The sequence below is a fragment of the Cololabis saira genome, chromosome 8 (assembly GCF_033807715.1).
Source record: "Cololabis saira isolate AMF1-May2022 chromosome 8, fColSai1.1, whole genome shotgun sequence".
Classification (NCBI taxonomy): Eukaryota; Metazoa; Chordata; class Actinopteri; order Beloniformes; family Belonidae; genus Cololabis; species Cololabis saira.
The window spans coordinates 37,457,844-37,478,423 of record NC_084594.1 but is presented as its reverse complement, the minus strand read 5'-3'; the positions used below and the strand labels follow the sequence as shown (position 1 = coordinate 37,478,423).

Below are 20,580 nucleotides of genomic sequence, written 5' to 3'. Positions count from 1 at the left end.
CGCAGGAGTAGAGACCGGTCTAGATCCCGGTCCATCACCAGAGAAACACTTTCTATAGTCCTGCAGCACCTGTAGCCGACTCGATATCAGACTCTGAAAGTAGCCTAAACATTCAATAAAAACGTTATTCATATTTTGCTGAGTCATATCAGTTCATATCAACCAACATTAGTTTTATTTTAAAATGACAACTTTAGAGAACCGGTTCTTCGCAAAATATTTTGTTTGTCTGTTCAGACTCATTTATGGGATGTTTTAGGATCTGGCTTTAATCTCCAGTACTCGTCCCATACGGTCGTCATGGCGACTGAGAGATGTCCGACCTGTCAGCAGCTCCAGCTGAAAGCATCATGTTGGTCCGAACCGGAGCAGCTGGTCCAGTTCAGGACAGAGATCCAGAAGGATCCTCTTGGTACCTAAACCAGCTGATAATCCAGTCTTCATGCTCAGCAACAGGCTGCAGTCTCTGGCCATAAGACTGTAAAGCACTTTGAATCACCTTTTTGTTGAATTGTGCTATACAAATACACTTGCCTTGCCTTGCAATTCTTCAGCTGGTGGCCGGAAGGATCCTGATCAAATCCACATTCAGCTTCAGACTCATATTGCATATCCTTATCTCGCTGCACGAGACCGTATTGCTTTGCTTTGCACTCTACCGCTGTAACTCCTGAATGCTTAACTAACCTGTTTCTGGTCCTCTATGACAGTGATTCTTAACCATAGGGCCGCGGCCCACACTTGGGCCGCGAGCGCCATCTAGTGGGCCGCCAAAAAAAATTCAGTTTTGTACGTGTGGGCCGCGAGGGCCGCGGGACTGCATAGCAACTCCCAACCAAATGAGGAGAAGAAGACACTCAGCTAGCTGTACGTGTAATAGTAAGAGAAATGGTGTGTCTTTACAGAGAAAATCCTTCATTTTGCACAGAGTAGGTTTAGATCCGCCAGGATCAGGGATCGATTAATTGGGTCTACGCCCAGAGCAAGCGAGCGCGGCGTGATCATTTATCCCGGCGCGTCCCCGCGGCCGGGGAGGTCGGCTGAGGCTGCCGCTCGGGCGGTGGGCTCCGTCGTTACTGCTGAAGGATGGTAGATGTAGATGCGTGGGCTGTCGTGTCTGCCGGACTGGACTGTTCGGGCTTTCGAAAAAGCATCGGAAAGTAACTGCTGCAGCGCGACCAGAGAGCTGCGGTGAGGGCTGTGCAGCTGATCAGGCTCGGATGAACCCGACACACTGAGTCTTGACAACTTATTAATGTAAATAACTTAAAGTAAAATCAAACTAAGTTTTGTCCTCGCTGTATTTTTAAATATGCAACCCGGAATGGACAAATTCATCCTGTTCAGTCTTCACACTGGGACAAAACCAGTGTCTCATACGTTCAGAGACCGTGGCGTTCAAAGTGCGAAAGTGAAACGCCACTGAAACAAAACACAAAGTTTTTCATCAAACATATCCACTCAAGTCTGAACTGAAGTCACAGAAAAATAAACTGACCATCTTAAAACATCCTGCCCATGTTTGGGTCCAGATACAGCTGTGAAGCAGCTTTCTCCACAGTGAACATAATTAAAACTAAATATCGTTTCAGGCTCATCAATGAGCACCTCCACATGCATATGAGAACCTGACACCATCCAGCCCAGATTTAAAGTCCTGACAGGAGAAATTAGAGCTCAGTTCTCTCACTGAACAACAGAAAGTGGGGGCATAAGATTATAAGAGGGGAAGAAAGAAAAACTGCAAAACTGTTAAATTGTTAAGATGTGTTTATATTAATTTAGTATAAAAATGTGTTGAGACAATTAACAAAGAAAAGGGGAAATTCAAACTGCTGGTAGAGAAATAAAATAAGATAGCATTTGAAAAATAAAATAAAATCTACTTTATTTTTAAGAGAAAAAAATATGTTTAATTCAAGTTAAACATGTTAATTGGCAAATATGTACTTTTTTGATATAACAGTCAGATGCAGATTTTGATACAACTATGAGGCTACTTGAATATATACACACACACATATATATACACACACACATACACATATATATATATATTATGATGTTCTGGACCTTCGCTTGAGTACATTTTCTCTAAATGGACCTCTTAAAGTTTTAGTTGAATACCCCTGCTATACAGTGTTTATATTTAATGGGCCCCGGGCCACTCTGTACTGAAAAAATTGGGCCCCAAGGTCAGAAAGGTTAAGAACCCCTGCTCTATGATACTTCCTTATATTTATGAAGCTGCCGAGTACTGAGATTTAAAGTTTCTATCTATCTGATCAATTAAACTTTTGTTTCATCAGTCCAGAGAGGACCCTCGTGTATAGACAGCTTGTCTAACTACGGACTGATGGATGCTTACACCATGTAAATTCACTCTGAATTCCTCTCCAGCCCCATGCAGATCACCTTCTCTTGATCATCTATCTTCAGAGATCTAGTGAGACGTGGTCCATATCAACAGAGGCTTCATCAGAAATGTTTCAGAACAGCAAATGAAAAATATTAAACCCCACCTTCAAACTCATTACTTAAGACTCCAAAACCAGTCTACAATTAGTTTTTGTTAAATTGTTTAGTTTTTTGGCTTCACTCTTTTGTTCCTCCAGGACCAACATGAGAAATTAGTATTTTAATAGTGTTATTGGGGGAAGCAAATTGTCTGTTTTAATTAATTTCCCTTTGGGAGTTTATATGTCTTTTTGAATTGAATATGAATTGTAATTGAGACACAGATTTTATGGTAAATAATGCACAATTCAAAGCCAATAACTCCAAATGATTCAGATATTTTTTTCTAGATTGTAAGATGCTGCTGCTCTTTTCCTGCCAATAACAAATATAAAACATGTAATTTCCCTTAAAGAGTAACATAAACCCATTAAAATCACAATGCAGACAGATTAACGTTCTGCTAAATCGAAACAGTGGAGATGCATATTGTTCTGTACTGTATTTGCACTCGTGAGTAAGAGGTGAGTTCATTTTATGCCGTCGACATGTATTCATTTGTATAGAAACAAATGTAACTTTGTTTCATTTTCATTGTAAAAAAATCCTATTAACCTTCAGCCATTGTTTATGAAAGGAGTGGAATAAACTAGTCACTTAAAACGTGTCCATCTCAAACTCTGTCCCCTGCTTAGGGTCTGACTCTGTGAGTCACGTCTGAGTGATTAGTTACTCTGAACCACAGTACTGGAGACCTTTTATCTTTGAGTGAAGCCTCATTTTTTTACCACCTTGGATTTAAATTTCTTAGTTCGTGCCCGACTGATCTCTTTTGAATTCATGACTTGAGGTTTTAATGTCTTACACTGTTAAATGGTATGGTCTGACTTCATTCAGTAGGGCTTCTGGGCACCGTCTCTATTTTTACAACAAATGTGTCTTGCCTTGCATAATACAGTTTGTGTCATCAATCATTTACGGCTTCCTGTTTTTCCATTACAGATGCCAAACTTGATACCTTAAAAATCAAATGTTGTAGGTCTTTCTTAACACATGCAGATGAGAAACTCCTTGAGTTCTGTTTCTATCATCATTATGCCTTTGTGCGGGAAATGTTCCTCGCCTAGCCTCATGGAAACGGATTACTCAGGGATGGCAGTTCTTTGCTGTAACATAAACAACTAGTTGATTCTGTGGAGGTGATTGGATTGTCCATACACATAAGTGATCTCATTTTCAGTTTAAGGCACGGTTTTAAAAACAATATGTAGGAGGAGATATCTCACATCAGGATTACCAAAGATAACAGTTGAAATAGCATAAGAGGGTGATTACACCCTGACAAGAACATCCCTCATCAAAGCATACAGCTGAAATATGGTTCATTTGCAAACAGGAAGAGAGTGGGAAACAGAAGTACTGTCAATATTTGCTTCAACTAAACAGGAACGGCAACACATGAAATGTTAGAATGTCCCTTACTCTGGAATATCAGGTGCCCTCTGGCAACATTTCGTCCTCCTCTGTTGTCAGCAACACACTCATACACACCAGCGTCTTCTGGGTGAAAATAAGGAATCTGCAGAACCCCAGTGGAGTTGATCTTAATCTTGCCAGGGAGTGGATTTCCATCAGCTCTTCTCCACAAGATGGAAGGCACAGGACTGAACGGGCAACACACAAACGGTCACACTGACCCCAAGCACTGTTGCTGGGGTTTGTTTGTTTGACAGCTGACTTGGTGTCATGAATCCCACAATGCACCATGTTGTGTTTGACACTTACTTTCCTAAGGCAAAGCATTCCAGCCTCACCGAAGCTCCTTCAGACACATGGAGGTTGTCAGGGAACCGGACCTCAATCTTCGGCTCATATTCCCCCATCACTCCTGTATGCAGGACAAAAGCAAATCACAAAAGTCAAAACGAGGACATGGCTACTCAGTAATTCTCACTGGATGCAAGAGGCCTGGTGCAGAGAGACTGAGAACAAGTACTGCCAGGTACAACACCATAATAGACTACAGATTATCTGCTTCAGTGCAAATCTTAAATGGTGATGGGGCTTTGCATGACTTTCAAGCTCCTTACTGTGCGTGAATCTACATGTGTTCTGGCTGTGTAGATTTATGTCTTTATGCAGATAAAAACATTTTCATGAATACATAACCCCTTATAGCTCTGACATTTTTTGCTTGGAAGGGAAAGCAAAAACAGTGTCACACTCGAGGCAAGTCAGTTATCTCCTCAGCTCACTCTGCCTAGGAATGTGCGAGTCAGTTCAGTGAACAAAATAACCAGAAAGTGGACTGAGGATGCTTACCATCCCTGCGCACCACCACAGGGGTTGGAGAGCTAAACACTGTGGAATTGGTCATCAAGTTTCTCATTGCACATGTATAGTTCCCTGCATCTGAGGCCTCAACTTTGTCAATGTACAGGTTTCCTGTCTTCTGAGAGATGAAGCGACGTGGGTCCTGTTGGAAGGGGCTTCGTTGTCCGTTGAGAGTCCAGGAATATTTGATCTCTGCAAAAATGAATCGTGCATACTGATACATTAAGGGGACATAACTTTGCAGACAGTTCCCAAATGACAGGGGAGAAAGACGTGAAATAAGTGCATGCCCATGCAAGGGTCTCCCAAGGTAAACCGGCACAGAGGGACGGGCCAGGTTAGAAGCAGGACAGCAGACTTCCATAGACGTGACACTGACGATGCAATAGTGAATCTTCTTCGCTCCTGTAGTTATTCCAGAAGCAGAGAAATATAAAGATTCAGAGGACAGGTTGGAGTTGTTCAGGAAAGTACCTGGTTTTAGAAGACGAGGCTTTGAATGAGTTTATTGGCCACCAAAGGAAAACGTATTAGTATGAACAGATGGATCACCTGGTAAAACAAGGAGCCAGATTTTAATTGGTTTTGTTAACAGTGCTCGAGGGCTCCATTTATTGTTTTGATTCTGTGGTTTTATTTTTTTATCTTACAATTTCCATTTTCAAGGCATACCATCAAGAACAGAACAGACTCCTCTTTGGAACATGTATCAATATGGGAACACGGGGGTCATGTTCTGGGTCTCCGGAAAGCGGCTAAACACAACTTCTGTTGTAATAGACCCTATATAAATAAAACTGAATTGAACATGAATGTACTATCAGTTCTTAAAGGAGCCGTATGTAAGAGCAATAATAAAACAAATCATAAAATGACCCCGATATGTCAACAGACATTTAAAAATCATGTTCATTACAAATACTTATGTCCCTGACAACAGCACTCCAGCCAGGATATTCCAGTTTAAAAAGGAGTTGCAGCCCTCAACTGATGTTTATGTTGTCATTTTTTGTTTTGGCCTGAAGCTCCACCCTCCACCTATCTCCCAATCACCAAGTCAGTATTGTTTCTGAAGCTCCACCCTCCACCTATCTCCCAATCACCAAGTCAGTATTGTTTCTGAAGCTCCACCCTCCACCTATCTCCCAATCACCAAGTCAGTATTGTTTCTGAAGCTCCACCCTCCACCTATCTCCCAATCACCAAGTCAGTATTGTTTCTGAAGCTCCACCAAGCAATACCAATCACCAAGTCAGTATTGTTTCGGCATCCGGGTTGCCAGCTCGGCTCTAATTATCGCAGCAGCCGCTACAAACGTGTTGGATGAAAAAATGTCTAGCTTTCCAAAACTTAAGGCTGATTTATGGTTCTGCGTTACACCAACGCAGAGCATACGACGCGCACGTACGGTGCATTCTGCATATCTGCATTCTGCAGCCTACCTGGCAACCTCTGGTCGGGGGGAGGAGGGGGAGGGTACACGCCGCTCAACAATATTTTGAAAGTGACTGCAGTACCAGTTTTGGCCATTTATTACACACGGCTCATTTAAAATAAGAAAATTATATTTCTTCTCACTCATATTTGAGGCAGTATGTCACACAAGACTGAACCAACAGGTATCGTGCTCGGCCGTTAACCAGCCTGGAAATGCAGCTGGACACTGGAACATTCACGGCTCCATCCAATGAGCACCGGCACACCTTCCTGGAGGAAGGTTACATTGTCTGGAACATGTGGGCTCGTTTTTTCGATGTCTTCATTGTTTAGTCATCCCCAGCGGGAAATCGATAAACAATAAAGTCTTTTTGATTGAAGTGTTTTTTTCAAGCACAGCTGTTATCAGCTTGCTTGTGTTGAATTCACTGACATTTGATTTTTGTTGTTTTTTTCCCCCTAGCCGGTAACTCTACACCTTTCTTTTCTTTCTAGCCCTTTTCACTTTTTAAATACACCTTAAGGAATAAAATATATATTGAAAAGTACATTTCTGACTGTCACTTTTATAAGGACAGATGAACAGGATAAATAAGAATGAAGATGAGAACAGCACAATATCACACATGCAAGAGGAGAAAGAGAAGAGCGATACAGATGAGAGAAGTCTGCAGGAACTGGAGAATTAACTCAGTTATTAGTGCCGCCCTCCTGCATTCTTAAAACGGCAATCTGCAGTCGGTCCTTTTGACATGGCAGACACTCAAAAGTTCCACTCACTTCCTTGAGGGAAAACTGTGAATTAAAATCATTACACGGAAAGACAGGACAGGAACTGACAGACCTTTCATGATTAGAGACTATCAGAGACAGGATCTGTTAAAGAGCTGCAGTCTCACAGCAACAGAGGACTTGCAGGCATTAATCCAACGTCCTCAGAGTTTAACTCGCAGTACACTTCATTCAATGCTATTTATGTATTGATTGCTCAGAAAAGCTTCAGATAATTCCTTGTTTCATGAGGTTCCAATGTTGATTTCACAAAACACTACATTACAGATTTAAACTTACTTTGAAAAAAGGCTTTATGTAAAAAAAAATAAAAGGAGAGCCTCTTTCTATGTTAAAGTACCTCAAGCTGGAATAGTAATATCGTGCAAATCCCATCAAATGTGTGACTCTGCTCCTTGTAAAGGGGGAAAATAAAGAGATGGCAGTATTTAAAGGGCAGCAGGGGGAGTTTGGTGGGTTATAACTAGAGTATAGACACCTCTCCTGGCTCAGGCACTGGCATGAAATTGTGCTGGGGCTTCAGACTAGCTTGCAGGAGTTTCAATCACGTTCAGGGCCTGCTAATCAGCAGCAAGCAGACACGTGTCGACTCACAGCTGTGCCACGGGATTAAACATTCCCACTGCCACATCAACCACCAGCAGTCTTTATTACCCAGCAGATAACCTGCCCACAGCCATAGGAGAAAAAAAAAGAAAAGGAAAGAAATGAAAGGTGGGGATGTGGAGCTGTGGACACTTTATGGATGACAGCCTGCTCACAGATCATATGGGTGAGAAAAGTGAACTCGAGGTTAAGAATTGCGAGTCTGTGAACTGTAGATGCAGGGTCTGGGTGGCTGATCATAAAAAGTGCCCTGCCTGGCAGATAAGGCGAAGTGAGTGGAAAACAGTCTGTCAGAGTATGAAAAGAACAGCAGCAGCTGAAGGGAAAGGGAGAGCATAAAAACAAAAGAGTCTCAGAAGTGTTGCAGGGAGATAATAAGCAGCAGATTGAGGAACAATAAAACTTGCTGAGGCAAGCAGGAGTGTGAAAGCATACCAGACAATGAGGAAGAGTTACAACGCGAGCGCCGTACCTCCGTTATAGGGAGGGGGGCCACAGAGCAAAACCACGGCTTGACCGCCTCTCACCAACACTGTGTTTCTTGGCTTCCTGCTGAAGTTCTGCAGAACTGTTAGATGTGACAGAAAAATAATTTTGGTCAGGCTGTAACAACTACTCAAAGGAAATATCCAGGACATGAAAACCCTCGCAATATCCCTGCACCTGCAAGCGACCGGGCAAAGCATGCAGCAGCTGAGCCTCTGAGGGATGAGCCTCACCTTTAATTAGGTGCTGCACAAGAAAATAAATGGGGAGACGCATCAATTCCAAAGTTTTAGAAATACCAGCAGGTCTCAGGAGGGATCAAGAAAATATCAGCACTGGTTAAACCAGAGCTCCGCTGATTAAAATCCCACCTGTCCCAGGACAGCTGCTACACTGCTACTGTTGAATATACACATACACAAGGCAGCATGTGAACATCCAGAGAAGACGTTGTTGCTCAACAGCGCTGCACGGATTTCCTTTTCAGTGTTGAAGTGAAAATTGTGTTTCTTTTCTTTGTCTCTCTCATTCTTGAATCAATGCTGAGGTTCAGATGTACAGTACGTGTTGACGTACTCTACATTTTTCTATTTTACCAGACTGAGAAGGTCGATAAAAAGGGGTGATTCATTGTTCCTTGTTCAAGACGCAGCGAAGGACGATATGACATTTCCTGTCTGATAACATTATTTAACAACTTTGGAAAATAAGGAACTTCATTTTCTACCGACAACAAGGTGTCTGGTACCGCTCAAATTTGTAACTATGCGTGAGACAGACAGACAGACATGAAGACAGACAGACAGACAGACATACAGGTAGACAGAGAGGAGAGCAGTGTTTTTGTGGCATTTGCCGTTTCTGAAACTGTACTAGTGTGTACTTACTTGTAGAATGTGCACACATATGTTGGCGGACATCCAATAAAAACTTAAAATAGTCACTGAAAAAGGTAAAAGTCATTATTTGTAATTCATCATTTATCAAGTCATCTAATCATTCAACAGAATGATTAAAATAACAAACTAATGAGACTGTCTGAGGTTTGGAGGGTTCTTCTCATGACGGTTGCAGATCTTCTCCAACAGGATGCAGATAGGAGCAAAGTTCCAGTTGTGTGTTTGGATCATTATCAGGGCTGCACATAACTATTTTGGTCTGGTGCTCAGAGGAGCCCCTGGATATGTGACTTGGGGCTCCAAAAACGCGGTGACCCGTCTCGCCGGATCGATAAAAGAGGGATGCAGGAATAAGTTATAGGCAAAACGATATTTATTCACTTATAAAGATGAATTAACAAATTATGGTGTGTGTTAGTCTGTAGAGTCAGTATAAAAGTTACAGTTTTTATCGGCCAGATTGGGATGCTCACGGCATATTTTGCACCTAGGGTTCCCAACTTTCAGAAATAGAAATAAAGGACGCCCCGATATCAACAGCGCAGAAGCCAAAAAAAAGCCCCAAAACTTCTAAACTGCATAAAAATGTGTTCTTTAATAGCATTGAACTGTCATGACTGTACAGACAGACAACCATATAGCAGCTGAAATAGCCTCCTATGCTATGTATGTCCACATCAGCCAAGGTGTAGAATATTGCTACAGGTGAAGAATATGGTGTAAAAGTTAACTTATTTCAATACTTCAACTAGAATTTGGTGTAAAAGTTAACTTATTTCAATAATTCAACTAGAATTTGGTGTAAAAGTTAACTTATTTCAATAATTCAACTAGAATATGGTATAAAAGTTAATTTATTTCAATAATTCAACTAGAATATGGTGTAAAATTTAATCTATTTCAATAATTCAACTTAAAAGGTGAAACTAATATATTACCTAGTCTCATTACATGCAAAGCAAGATATGTTGAACCTTTATTTGTTATAATTTTGATGATGGAATTGTTTATTGATTTCATAAAATATTCTAATTTATTTTTATTTGGGGTTTTCATAAACTGTGAGCCATAATCAGAGAGCAGCGTCTTGCTGGTGTAGGAAACTGCTGCACGCAGTGACAGACACTGGCTGATTTATGGTTCCGCGTTGCACCAACGCAGAGCTTACGGGGTAGGATACGCGGGAACGCGAACGGACGGTACGTGTCGCCGCGTAACATCATGCAGCCACTTCTCGGCGAACACACGTTTTCTGTTCGATTCGGGTAGTGGTTCAGTTTGGCGTCTCTTTGTAGTTGGTGGTGGTGGAACGGCTAAATAATTACTTAATGGTGCTTGCTTCTTGGACATTTTGACGAGACGTGTCGGGGTTTGTTCAGTAAAGCTGCTTGTGATGATAGATCCTTCCATCTCTTCCTGCCCAACCCACCGCCGCAACGAGCATGGAGGGGGAGTAAGGACGCGCTGTGATTGGCCAGTACCAACTTTGAGTGGCAGTTCTGGGGAAAAGCTCTTGCAATAGATTTTTTAATATTAGTATTCTGGTCTGGCCACAACCAATAATATGAGCCCCAGCTGTTGGTACGCAAAAGCGCTTCGCAGCACAAGATTGACAGCGCACTGTGGATTTTGACGGCGCATGCGCTCTGGCGGCCCACTTATGTGCAGCCCTGATCATTATCTATGTGTGCATGAGCGTGTGTGAGTGAGAGAGACTCAAGCCAAGGTAATACTGTTCCTTCAATATCAACAACAATTTCAGCCTCTGTAGAAAAATGTTTTATATTACTATATAACTTTGTATAACTTTAAACACACTTTGAGGCCATGAGGACATAGTTGAGACCTCCACCTCCACCAGCAAGCTGAATCCACATTATTTCTATGCAAATTATCAAGTAATTATCAAGTAGTGGATTCAGTGAATGAATGAAAAATTACAGTTGAAAACTGAAAGAAATGCATCAGCTGAAAAGATGATGGAAGGAAAGAAAAGGCATGAACATTGCTAACCATAGCTTTCTCTGCAACAAGTATCACTAAGCAACAAATAAACAACTTACAGGTGAAATCGTGTCTTATGTTATATTTTGCTGCTTTTTCCCATTTTCACATCCCCATATCCTGCTTTAACTGTAGCCTTAAAAAGAGTCAAATATGAATACATTGGGCACACATATTCCCATTTTCCTCACCATGTTTAAGAAAAATCACAGTTTTCCTGTATGACTAATACTTTGCTGTGAGGGAGGTCCACTCTTCCTCCCCAGCCAGGTGATGGGGAGGTAAGTTGAGTTTATCATTTCTTTCAGCATCTTTCAACTAAATTCAAGATCCATTTATCTAGCTAAAACACAACACAAGTATTTTCAATTGAATTTAAATGTTGTCGTTTTGCTTTGATTTTTTATTACAGACAGGCGGAGCAGGGCAGTCCCAGCAGCAACATAACAAGATTCAGGCGTGCAGCTGCAGTTGGGCAAAACTAACATCAATGATGGGCTTGAAAACCAGCTCGGGGTGAAAAGGATGTTTAAAGAAAGAGGAACACGGCTGTTGCACAGGTCAAAGTAGTCGAGTGAAGCACACCATAGTTCACAGCGCACCAGTGCCTTCGTAACTGAGGGGGGAGGACTAAGCACTAAAATGCCTGCACAACCACAAAGACTTCCACTGGAGAAAAAGATAAAAGGGCGCAGACCTGGGGTGAACTGTCCCAAAAATTGCAGAAATAAAAGAATGAGAAACACTCAACGGGGATCTATAATGCTTTGGAACAACCGGTTCGTACGGCGGTGGAGAAACTTGAAAGGATGAGTGACATAGTTTACAACTCTGGCAAAGAACGGTCTGAAGGGAGCAATGGGAGAAGTTACAAGAAAGTCCAGAAGGCAGCTTAGAGATCGAGAGGATAAGCACTAAGAGGAGACAGATAAAGAAGCAGCGGGGGAAAGCCTTTGGTGCAGAAAAAGAAAGTGGTAGCACTGCTAGCACTGCTAGCACTGCATTGTTGAGCTTACCATGAATTGCATTTCCATAAGAGAGGTTTCAGGTAGTTTCTCAGGAGCTGGATCTTTTACTGTATGTGTGTCTCCGTTACTAGGAACTGCCCTGCAAGTCGGATTTAGGGGCCTTTCCAGGGCTGAAAATTTGCAGAGGTACTCCGATTGGCTTAGAAGAACTACCTGAATACCTAAATTACATTCGGTCCTCTCACATGAACACAAATCACGTAAAACACAACTCATTTGAACCATGTGGACCAAAGACATTTTTCTCCGAGTACACTTGATGGTGTTGGAGATTACTGAAAATACGATAGATGGACCAATGGGTCAGTTCAGTCCTCATCGGCGTAGTATGTCAATGAAGAGGTCCAGTGGGTTTTTTTCCTTTTAATCTTAATCACTACCACCATGATGTATGTTAAAGGAGCTTGAGGCCGGATTGAGGCAGGATTTATGAGAAAAATTCGTATACGTTTTATGTTTTCTAGTAATATCAGATGTCAGATGAAGCGAACAGGCTGTGTGCTGCAAAATGTGCTGCAATTCGGGCCCAAATTTCCCGCGCTGGGCTGTGGATGTGACGTCACATGACGCTGCATGTGCGTTCGTTCTCCCCGTTCTCCCGTACCGGCTTCACTGTTGGCTGCAGTACCCCCGACGGCCGTCATGGTGAAGGGTGGCGCTAGAGAGTCTCATTTCTTAAAAGGAGCCTCAAGCTCCTTTAAATAAACACAAGAAACTGTCTGTCCCTTCCATAATTACTTGTTTTTCTTCTCTTTCTTCTTTTGCTGCATTCTTTTTCTTGGTGCCATTTTAGACCTTTGGCCATTTTGAAAACTGTGAAAACCAATACACTTGAATATACTTCCTGCCATCAGGTGGTCAGCAGTGTTATTTGGTTGGTCAGGGGTTCATGTGTGGTGTTACATGGAAACAGCTGAATAGGCTGAGGAGCGCGTTGGCCTCATTAGAGGTTCCTGTCTTGTGGTTTCAACCAGAACTCCAGCTGATGAAAATGCACCTACTGTCTTTTTGTCATGGTATCAGGAGAAGATTGACATGTTTTCTACTGTCGGTTGATGTCAAAATATTGACATCAACCGACAGTAGCCTATTTAAGTTAGATATAAGGGGTGTAATGGTACACAATCACGGTTCGGTATGTACCTCGGTTTTGAGGTCATGGTTCGGTTCATTTTCGGTACATTCAGGGAAAAAAACACATAACCTAAAAAATACTTTTCATTTAATTTTCAACTTTTGCAAACAATGGTTTATCCATTTTCTTATAAAAAAACATGGAATAAAAAATAAAATACTGCTTAAATGTATTACCAAGTTCTCCGATACATAAAATATTATCAAATTACACTAAATATAAAACTTGTGTGTTTAAACCTGTGTTTTCAACAATTGAGTGTGGTTGCAGATCTGCCGCTATAAAAACATCAAACACCTTTGGGATGTTGTGGAACGAGAGATTCGCATCATGGATGTGCAGCCGACAAATCTGCAGCAACTGCATGATGCTATCGTGTCAATATGGACCAAACTCTGTGAGGAAGAATGTTTCCAGTACCTTGTTGAATCTATTAAATATACATACATACATACATACGTGCGTGCGTGCGTGCGTGTATAAATGTGTTATTTTGGTGGATTTTCTCTGGATACTCTGGCCTCCTACCACAGATGGAGGGTGGAAGGTCCAGGCGTTTATACTTTTGATTTTATTTATTGAGGACTGTACAGTATTTACCATTCCTTCATAAGAAACTGCGACTATTCTGTGTTATCAAAATGTTCTACTCCTGGCACAAATGCTGGATTTTCACTATTGGGGTGATACTTCATGAACAAATGAAACCAATAATCAATCATTCAGTCAATAGCAATAACCACTGACTGCAGACCTTAGTTAATGTGTTGCATTGTTTTGAGTTACATTTAATCTCATCAATTTAGGATGAAAAGAAAGGGCACCTTCATGCCTGTAACAAAATTCAAAAATAAGGAAAAAATAAAAGAGAATTTACTCACATGCAAACTGCACTTTTGTCTCCAGGCTGACAACAGTCCCAAATGTGTTGGTGGCGATGCACTGATATTCTCCTCCGTGATTGATGAAACGAGGGTTACTGATCAGCATATTTCCCTCTACAAGGCTGTAATTTAGATCTGAGTCTGGGTTTATATCTCTCCCATCCACTTTCCACCTGTAGATGTAGTAATTGCTTTTACTGACACTTTACAACCAAGTTACGAAATATCATCAGTGCTGTGATGGAAACAGTTGAATATGTAAAACAATGTAGAAACTATCCCAGGATGAGAATATGAAAAGTATTTGCAGAACAAACACTGCATATGATATCGTAGATCTTTGAGGGCCCTTTAAAGTGCATATCTGTAATGTGGCGGTGGGTTTTCTTTAGCCTTGCAGTTAATAAACACCAACTCATCACCTGTGCTCATCAGGAAAACACTGTCACTGGGCTCTTGGGTGAAGACGGGACCATGGCGGGCATTCTCTGTGTCAGGAGAAAAACTACCAGGAAACTATGTTTACCTAAGAAACTACAGAAATGTAGTTACAACATCAACATCCGGTGTTAATCAGATCCTGATAAAGAAGAGATAATAACTACAAACGTAATTCCCCCAAAAAGCTGGAGTGATGTGTACAATAAAATTTAAACATATCAGATGTTGAAACTGAGACATTTTGATTTCATGGAAAATATCAGCTAGATTTGAGGAGGACAAAGCGTATTCTCCCTAGGGGAGAACCATGCCTGTTTTTAATGCAGCCTGGGGCCGAGGACCACAAGCCTTTAGTCGTGACCTTCAGCCACGACCTTGGCAGATGGTGGGATCTTCAGAGTCTTACAACTTTATGCTGAGGAATTATTTCCTTTTTGATGCAGTTTGTCGCAGATTGGTGAATTTTTACAATTTTTACAGAGATTCTCTGAAATGTTTCTGACCTGTTACCAGTTTACCTAATTAGTTATTAAGTTGTTCTCCAATTTTTTTTGATTTTTCCTCCGAAAATCTGAACAAAAGCTTAATAAGTGGCTCCATTAAGCTCCTTAATATGTTTGGCCTCATTTAAATTTAAAAATTGCATAAAGTATTAACATTAAATGATATGACCCCTCTGAATGGTCCGTTCCAATTACTCAATTTGTTCCTTGACCTACTTAAGGAGCAAGAAGTATGCATTCTTTGATGCCTTCGAATGCCTCAACCTAGCTTCCTCTCAATCCCACCTACACCTGTTTTCCACCTGTGGGCTCGGATTTAAAAGGGGGGGTTAGTCCTACACGCCTGTATTTATGTGTAAGCCTGATAAACTTTGCTTGAATGGAGCCTAAATGCAAAGCCAAATATGTGTTACAATAAAGTGTTTCAAACTTTATTGTTGTTGTCTGACATGTCATTTTTACTAGTTTATATTCTAGAGTGAAATTCAAATAAACAAACATTCAACTTTACACTTAGTTGATGAACTAAAAATACCCTTTTAAATCATTTTATGTTAATCAAAAGGCTCACAAACACTGTGTGAGATTTTGGTGAAAGTTTTACTGCATATTAGGACAAAAAAAACCTTAGTGAGATCTAAAGAGTAGATATTATCAATAAGATTGATAAAAAAAAACTTTCTAAAACTTTCAATGTCCACAGGGTTACCCTGCCCTCATAACTTATGCAGTGTGATGTACGCTTGAGATTCCCAGAACTATTCCAAGGCTGCGCAGTCTGGCCAACCAAGTAAATAAGCAGGAAGTTCTGAAAGAAAACCTGTTCCAGAGTGAACAGGAGCTGAGAGTGGAGAGAAAGTTCATGTTCCAGAACAACAGCGAGTATCTTTAGGGATTTCTAGGCTCCAACCAAAAGTGCTCTGAAGCAGCTTCAGGGAATGTCTGCTAAGATGCATATGGATGCCACTTCACAGATACAGTGAGTTGAAAAAGATAGAATCACATTAAAAATCCCAGCAAGCATGTGCAAAATTGCAAATGTAGATAAGCAAAAACTTTGGAGACATACTAAAGAATGCTGGGAGGTGTAAGAGCTGCCAAATGAGCGTTCCCATAAGACAAACACTGCACCTATCACTGTCTGGTCTTATCAATCTCAAATCACTGATTTTATTCCGTCAAAATATGAAATTCAAATGTTATAAGACTATGTTAGATCCCACTGTCAAAGAGGACCGGTGAAGGAAACACACACTATGAAACACATCCAGCCACTTTAAGAAAACTAACATCTGCTGCAAGATTTAAATGCATATATATGTGTCATGAATTTTACCAAATCATGGTACTAACCACTAACATACTGTATATGCAGACAGTTGTAAAATAACTAATCCACACTCACCTCTCTCTCTCTCTCTTCCACAATTGACCCTGTGTGAGCCTTCTGATTGGTCCCCGACTGACCAATCGGAAAAATCATTCTCCATTGCTACATCTGGGGCAGAATATGCGTTTGGATTAAAATGACGTCTCTCTCGTTAACATCAATTGAAATGGCATGGATTTGACTTGCCTTGTATCAAAATTTAAATTACTGGATTATTTTTATTTTGTATTAGTAAAAGGAACACTTCTACACAGTGTAGTGAGGGAGCTGCATATTTTTATCCCCAAACGGGCAGAAATCCGATCCATACTACCAAAACAAAGTCAGCTCGGCAGCAAGTTACAACCCATAGCTACAACCGCAAAAGTGTTTTATTTATTTATCTTAAAATGGTTAAGCAGTGTGTTCAGGGCACTTGTAAAAGTGACACCCCCCACCCAAAGAGAATCACAGGAATACCTTTCATCCTCTACCTAAAACCAACGGTAATGTACTAAAAAAGTCTGCTTTGGATAAAGCTATGTGGTCGGCCACACTCGCAGTTCAACCTTCCACCATGCTATTAGCTAAACTAATCAAAAGATCTTGTTTTCGCCAAAAACCTTGGTTTTGTAAAATCACTACATGGTACCTGAAGTCTTCCTTTTTACTATTTCTAGTTGCTGTTGATTTGACTTTGGTACATTTATTAGAAATAAAGTATGTAAAACCCTGTTTTTACAATGGGAGTGGACGGGAGGATTGACAGGCTTGACAAAGGGTAAATTCTAGTAACGATGGACAAGTGACCCGGCTGTAATACAGTGATGCTTCCTTGTATCATACTTTTACTACAAGTAGGATAACTTTGTTGGGTTATTTACACGGGAGCTTGAATAATCAAAGTAGTGGTCTTCTTTGACTTTAATTAGTACAGAAGGTAAAAGGCAGTTGTCTACATGCATGTTGCCTGAGCATGTGCTCGGTGGAGCTTGTTGATTTGGTTGGCTCCAGACAAAATATCAATACATAGGAGTAATTAACTGACGGTGCTCTAATTACTGCTGTGAAATCCAACATTTGTTTGGTGGATAACACTCACACGACACGCAGCAGTGCCCACCTCCCTCTCCACCTGACAGCATGTATCATATACAAGCCAACACTGCTCTTTCAATTTTGTTCCCCCTATTTCACTTGATACAATGATCTTTTCTTTCTTTAAAGGTTTTTGTGGCACTAGTTTATTTAGAAAGTAGGTAGACAGGAAGGGGTTGGGGGACTATAGCCTCTACAAATGGCACCTTCTCAACCCACTGAGCTATCCAGGTCCCCCTTTCTTTTATTTTTAAAAATAAAAGTTCCTAACCTTGAGTGGGACAAAGAACATTCACTCCCACATCATCATCATCCTCCTAATGAGAGTGGGAGTCTTTGCCTCAGGGAAGGGCCTGGTTTCCTCCTCTGAGGGAGGTGCTTCATATCCTTTCCTGGCTGCGGTGTCCTTTAAATGAAAGGAATTAACCAACCCCTAATAGGTGGGCTATTTTACTTGGAAATAATGTTACTTTCTGTTTTGTGTTTGATAGCAGGTCTCCTGAGTAGACTGACCACTGGTGCATGTGACCACACGTATAGTTCATAGAAATTACACTTCATGTTAATGTATGAAGACACACATATATGAGCTCAGTGCAGGTCCAGCATGTCCAGTACCGATGTGTACGTTGGATTTCCATCTGCACAATCCTCTGCATGAGGTCTGCAAAGGCTGTTGAGAAAGTAAAGCCCAGTGAAAATGCTGAATTAAGATTAAATCCTAAATCAGTGGAAATGGAAGCATAAGTAACAGCAGCCCATACTCCATATGCTGTTTATATTTCAGTGTATTTATCTGAAGACTCCTAAGCGGTTGGCTTAAGTAGAGTAAACAGTATATCCCTCAAATGTGACTGTCAGTAAATCTCCAGGGTGCACAAGCTGCACAGCCAGATGTAAGATGAGACCTTTGAGTGAAAATTTAATGTCTTTGCTGTAATTCATGCAGGTATTAGGAAACTAAGGCCTGACGTCATTTGACTTTTATCTCCAAGAAAAAAGCACATCAGCATAAGTGAGTGTTAAGAAAAAAGATTTGTGTGGATTTTTACAGTGCTTGTACACATTTGGTGTAAGTGGCACCAGCTGGATATAAAGCAAGAAAATTGCATAATAAAACAGGGAGACGTATATTGAACAGTGAGTGCTTGGCCGTATGTCTCGTTTCAGATGGAAGTTTTACCATCCTATTTAATTGTGGTGCAGTCTAAAGAGGTAAAAGAACATCTGGAAGCCTTAAACTCTGGTTAAATTTAATAACTGCAATAATTAAGCCAATATTTTTGTTAATTTTGTTGATTCTGCAACAATTCTTTTTGCAACACCAAAGACAGTCCTTTCTCAGATTCACATCTTACCTTGTGGAGCTCGAATGCTCGGTCAAGCCTTTCACAGCTAAACTGAAATAAGATATCTGGTGTATTGCACATTGTCTTTTCAAACAGGGGAGTAGACTCAGCGCAGATGTCAAAGCTAATAACTACGATAACTTTTGAGGTTCCTATGCTACTTGTAATGAAATGATAAGCCAACATGTGAAAGATGCAAAGATATATGCATATCAGGTGTGTCATAAAAGATGACTCGTCTTGATATCTCACCAGCAAGGCACTTTTTGAGTGACAGAAGGATTAACAGTTCCAATGGCAACAACATCTTCATTTTCCAAGGTCAAAGATTCCCCCTCTTCCAATCCCAGCTTCCAGACAGTGGTTAATGCTTTCTGGGCAAATGCTGATTCGTTTGGCACTAGAAGAAAAAGAGGGCGTGTGAGTGCTGTGGACACGGGGAGATATGTTCTGCATCAAGTCTTCTGGGAAAGGAAAAAAAAAAAGGTTGAAGCTTTTGGAAAATCAGTGAGTCATTAATAATTAATTCAACCAAATAAGCAGAGCATAAATCCCAGGCTGCAGCTGATACTGGGGGAGCTGATATTTATGCATACTGTAGCTATCTCCAAGGAACAAGTCAAGGAAAAAAAAAAGATGTATCAACAGATGTGCACAGCCAGCCTGACAAGCAGTGTTAAGCTCTCCAAAAACTGCTGGACTGCTGGAAAAATAGGAGTAAAGGATTTGTCTGGGGAAATCCTAATGAATAAAAGCAGTCTTTAACAACCCATCTCCACAGATCAGGAGGCCATGAACTAAGCTTAGAGCAAAGTTTCAAGTAAAACACTGCAACTAAACAGCTAAACCTTAACCCTAGAAAACACCTAGGCAACAAACAAAGTGCCGTGCTTTAGTTATGTTGACCCCAAAATTAAAACAAGAAGCAGAAAAACCTGTGGTATTGTGGTTTCAAACTGGAGTCACATATAAAAAGCAGCAATGTAAAACGTCCTCTGCCACGTGCAGCTCTGCTGTTTAAGAGGATCGCTTGTATTTAATCATGCAACAAAAGAAAGAACAAGCTCCTGAGAGTTGGAGGACTTTATGGACCTGTCATGCTCAAAAGTATACTCTGATTTTTGGACATGGACTCACTAAGTTCTGCAATATTGATAACATATCCATCTTCTTCAGCCCCATTTTTTAATCACATTTTTAATGATCATAATGGCAAGCTGACTCAAATTGCAAGCTGAAAATAATGGCGCTTTTATACTAGTACCTACTCAGCACGACTCGCCACGCCTCGTCTCGCCTTGTCCTCGTTTATTTTTAGACATCCAGATGAGAAGAAGGCGGGATTGGAGCGAAGCTGCTGTGACGTATTTGACTGTGTGATCTAAACGGAGAACACAACAACACTAAAGATGTAGAACCTGGAGGAGATGAAAAATGTGCTGCTTGGTCTGTGACTTGTGTTCGATATCAAGTTAAAAAATGAGAGAGAAAGAAGCTTCAAGCGGCAACGCTTTTTTTTTTTTTATTTTGTTCGTCGCTGATGAAAGTCAGCTGGAGTCGCGAGCAGCTGAGAAGTGACCGAGCGCCTGGTAGATCTTGTCGTTCCTTATCGCCTGTCTAGATCTCTCACCAGGTTTATGAACATCTGATTTCCGCCTCAAACGTCTGACGGCCCCGCCCCCCGACCAATCGGTGGCCTGTAGTATGATGACGTCAGATGCAGCCGACTCAGCACGCTTAGAACCTCAGCAGAATAGA

The 20,580-nt window shown here is 41.0% G+C and overlaps 1 pseudogene; it reads right to left on the bottom strand.

The window, feature by feature from the left end:
- LOC133449174 (contactin-3-like) overlaps positions 1–19,135 on the bottom strand; it is a 57,041-nt pseudogene extending 37,906 nt beyond the window's left edge.
- Positions 19,136–20,580: the final 1,445 nt, after the last annotated feature.